The following is a 4,671-nucleotide window of genomic DNA, read 5'->3' as shown; positions in this document are numbered from 1 at the left end:
ATTATTATTATTATTATTATTAGGAAAGTTTCCAACGAAATCATTTGATAATAAAAGGAAAAGAAACATGGCTTAATGTACAAGTATATATGTATAACGATGACACATGTTCTCTTTCATTTAATTAAACCATGACACCTAATCTTATTACTAAGCAAATCCCCTTTTCTAATTATAAAGCACCATCAGCCACCTCATTAGCTAAACTTATTACTCAATGAATAATTTCCTTGTTCCTTTCTTCACCGAACTCAGAAGAAAGAAAATAAGAAAAGCAGAGACCGAATGTTGCATGAAGGAGCTGTAACCCCACTCAAATTTTCGATTTCGATTTCTTGCGATCCGTAACTCCAATAAAAAATTTAATCCGATAAAAATGTTTGTATCCTTTTCCTCTACACGTTGACGTCACTTTTGATCCGGTAGAAGTTGATGGTGACGTAGCTCCTCTTCTCCTTGAGTTCGGCTAACTGGAGTTTTAGGAAGCACAGACGATTTCTGATGCTTTTTCCTTCAGCAGTTCGATCAGAAAGCTTCTTCGGAGCTTCTGTTGTTTTGATTTCGTACGGAGGTATGGGATCTTATTTTGAAATTAACTGTTTTAAACTATGAATGCCATGGAAGTCTAGTGGGTATTTGTAAATAATTTAAGATTGTTTGGAATGACTGAATTTGATGAATATGTATTTGATTTCTTGATTGAAAAGAGGTTGAAAATAGTTCAGCTGGGACTCGAAAAGGGTGGCTAAGCCCGAATTTTAGGGGAAGTGCTGCCAAAATTTTATAAAATCTTAGGTCTTATTTGAAAAGTTATTTTAAAAGATTTGGTTTTGAAAAATTAAATTATTTAAAATATATTTAGTTAAGAAAAGATTTATTCTATTTTAAAGTTTGATTTATTAAGAAAAATATAATGTTTTAAACCCAATCTTTTAAGGAGAGATTTTGTTTTAAGTAAAGATTTGAGCTCGGTTTATTAAGAAAAGGAATCTCTGCCATAGGAGAGCAGAGAACAAGGATTTAAAGAATATATTAATTAATGAAGTGTCTGCCACAGGAGAGCAGATGTGACATTGTTTGGGCCTTAGTGCCAAATGTAAAGTGGGGACGCTCACACACTGAGAACTGTTTTCCAGATGTACGCTTATTGATTTGGAAAGTCACACTGATGCGGCCTAGCCGTACGACTTAAAGTCACACTGATGCGGCCTGGCCGTACGACTTATAAGCACACTGATGCATCTGGAAAACCATATCTGGGACTTGTGCCCGGGTAATGTCGGGAGCGGGTAGGCAACCGACACATGAGCTCATGGCCTGCGTTAGGGATAGACATGCATCATGTTGTTTGCACATTTACATTTGATTGCGCTTGCTTGTTTTATTACTTTGTGATTGTATTGTTTGTCTTGTTGTGACTTGCTTGTGCATTGAATTGAATCTCTTGCTTGCACTATTTGTTTGTGAGTGTATTAAAGTGATTACGAGTTGACTTTTGACTGAGGATTAACTATGTGCCTGAGAGACAGAAAATGTGACTAGTTTTATATTTAAGTTTTGTTTTGAGTTTAGAAATTTAAAGAAAAGTAATTATTTATCTAAAGTAGAAATAAAAGTATTTCCAAAGGATTAACAAAATAGTTTTACTAAGTAAGTTAATTATTTGCATTAAATTCATTACTTTTACGGCATTCCCATTCCCTACTGAGAACGTGTGGTTTGTTCTCACCCCAAAATCTTCCACCCTTTCAGTGACACAGGTTCGAAGATTCAGTTAGAAGATGCAGACGACTAGTAGATTAACTTGTGATTCCTGTTATTTTTATAGAGTTCCCTTGCCCTTGTTGCTTTAAGTTTTATTTTATCCAGAGGGATAGGTATTGTATTTGAGTTTTATATTGAATTCATTTGTATAGCATTTACTATTATTAATAATTGTGTGATTTTAATTACTACAAATAATTTTCTGGTATTTTCTTATAAACTGAAACACGATATCGACCTAAAGGCTCAATATTAAATAGTAAATAAGGAGAACAGGTTAGTAACTCCTTACTTTTGGTACGATCATGACGTGCTAAAGGTTAGGGTGTTACACAGAAAATACAGATTAGAGGCTATAAAGTGGAGGGATGCATCCATTCATCAATAGGCTTTCATAATTCATAATTTTTAGGATTAGATGTAGTTTTTAGAGAGAGAGGTTCTCTCCTCTCTCTTAAGATTTAAGATTAGGATTCCTCTTAAAGGATTTAGGATTATTTCTGCTCAATTTCCAGGTTTAATGTTCTTTTTATTTATTTTATCAATTTAGTTTATGGACTCTTTATGTTTAGATTGATTTTCTTTTATTAATGCGATTGAGGTATTTCAGATTTATCACTTCTTCTATTGTTTGTTATTAATTGATGTTCTAAGTTAGATCCTAACTTGATTTTGGAGTTGATTGATATTTGGAGACCCTTGAGTTGAATTACTCAAGAGTTAAATTGTAATTGGGTTTATTGTTGGCTGGCTCTCTAGTCACTAACGCTAATCCTTCCCAAGGGAGAGGATTAGAACTTGTGAATAGAAGTAGGCTTCCAACTTACTTGACTTTCTTTTACTTTACTTGGTCAAGGATAACTAAGTAGAAGTAACCTTCAATTATCAATTGATCTTGAGAAAAATCCAACAAGGATAGAACTTCTGATTAATCTCTCCTAATCAAGGCTTTTTATTGTTATTATTTTATTTCCTTTGCCATTACTATTCTTGCTTTTTATCTTATACATTAAAACCCAAAAATATACCTTTTTCCATAACCAATAATAAGTCATACTTCCCTGCAATTCCTTGAGAAGACGACCCGAGGTTTAAATACTCGGTTATCAATTTTATTGGGTTTGCTTAAGTGACAACCAAAACTTTTGTATGAAAGAATTTTTGTTAGTTTAGAAACTATACTTACAACGCGATTATGTTTATAAAATTCTTTACCAGCAAAAATCCTAATCGTCACCGAGCAACTTGCTCTTCGCTAGTGTCCTCATCCTCATCTGAGGATGAATATTCATCAGAACTCATGCATTGCAGGAGTGCATGCAAGGGAACCTCTATGATCTCTACATGAGCCTTGGCTTCCTTAAATTCTTGGGTAGGAATTTCTTCAGTGGGTGTTGAACACTCAGTTGGTATGCCATTACTAGCGTTCAATGCTAGTTCTGGTGATTCTTTAAGCATTGAACGCCCATCATGCAACCCTTCACTGGCATTCATCGCCAGTTCCTTTGCCAAGTTGGGCGTTGAACGCCCAGTAAGACCTTCCTTACTGGGGTTCAACGCCAGATTCCTTGCCAGTTTGGGCGTTGAACGCCCAGTAAGGGCTTCCTCACTGGCATTCAATGCCATCTCAGTTTCTCCAGATTCGGCCTCATCCTCAGTGGTGATGGCCTTGCACTCTTCTCTTGGGTTTACTTCAGTGTTACTAGGGAGAGTATCAGGAGGAGTTTTTGGGATTCTCTTGCTCAGTTGACCAACTTGTACCTCCAAATTTCTGATGGAAGACCTTGTTTCAGTTATGAAACTATAAGTGGTCTTAGAGAGGTTTGAGACTATAGCTACTAAGTCAGAAGGCTCTGCTTAGGAGTCTCTATATTCCCTTGAGAAGATGGGAATAGTGGCCTGTTATTGAACCTATTCTGGGTTCTTCCACCTTGATTATTGTTGAAGCCTTGCTGAGGCTTTTGTTGATCCTTCCATGAAAGGTTAGAATGGTTCCTCCATGAGGGATTGTAAGTATTTCCATAGGATTCTCCCATGTAATTCAGCTCTTCCATAGTTGCTTGGTCAGGATTATAAGCTTCTACTTCAGAGGAAGCTTCTTGAGTGTTGCCAGTTGCAGCTTACATTCCAGTCAAATGCTGAGAGATCATATTGACCTGCTGGGTCAACATCTTGTTCTGGGCCAATATAACATTCAGAGTGTCTACTTCAAGAACTCTTCTCTTCTGAGCTACCTTATTTTTCACAGGGTTTCTCTCAGAAGTGTACATGAATTGGTTGTTTGCAACCATCTCAATAAGTTCTCTGGCTTCTGCAGGCGTTTTCTTTAAGTGGAGTGATCCACCAGCAGAACTGTCCAATGATATTTTGGACATCTCAGAAAGACCATCATAGAAGATACATAGGATAGACCATTCTGAGAGCATGTCAAGAGGACACCTCCTGATCAGTTGCTTGTATCTTTCCCAAACTTCATAGAGGGATTCACCTTCTTTTTGTCTGAAGGTTTGAACTTCCACTCTGATTTTGCTCATCCTTTGAGGTGAAAAGAATTTGGCTAAGAAAGCATTGACCAGCTTCTCCCAAAAGTCTAGGCTTTCTTTAGGTTGAGATTCCAACCATATCCTAGCTCTCTCTCTAATAGTAAAGGGAAAGAGCATAAGTCTGTAGACCTCAGGATCCACTCCATTGGTCATAACAGTGTCACAGATTTACAAGAATTCAGATAAAAACTGGTGTGGATCTTCTAGTGAAAGTCCATGAAACTTGTAATTCTGTTGTAGAAGAGAGACTTACTGAGGCTTAAGCTACCAGTTTTTAGCTCTAATGGCAGGTATGGAGATACTTCTTTGATAGAAATCAGAAGTTGGTATCGTATAGTCACCAGGAACCTTTCTTGCATCTTCT

General features: G+C 36.6%; 1 non-coding gene across 1 annotated transcript; it reads left to right on the top strand.

Moving 5' to 3' along the window:
- Positions 1 to 4,183: 4,183 nt before the first annotated feature.
- On the top strand, positions 4,184 to 4,292 carry LOC148580302 (small nucleolar RNA R71). The gene has a single exon (XR_015896937.1). It is a non-coding gene; the product is annotated as a small nucleolar RNA R71 (small nucleolar RNA).
- Positions 4,293 to 4,671: the final 379 nt, after the last annotated feature.

The sequence above is a fragment of the Arachis ipaensis genome, chromosome B10 (genome assembly GCF_059453495.1).
Source record: "Arachis ipaensis isolate K30076 ecotype BB chromosome B10, ASM5945349v1, whole genome shotgun sequence".
NCBI classification, from domain to species: Eukaryota; Viridiplantae; Streptophyta; class Magnoliopsida; order Fabales; family Fabaceae; genus Arachis; species Arachis ipaensis.
Note: the sequence above shows the minus strand (reverse complement) of the source record. Positions and strands in the feature narration are given on the sequence as shown.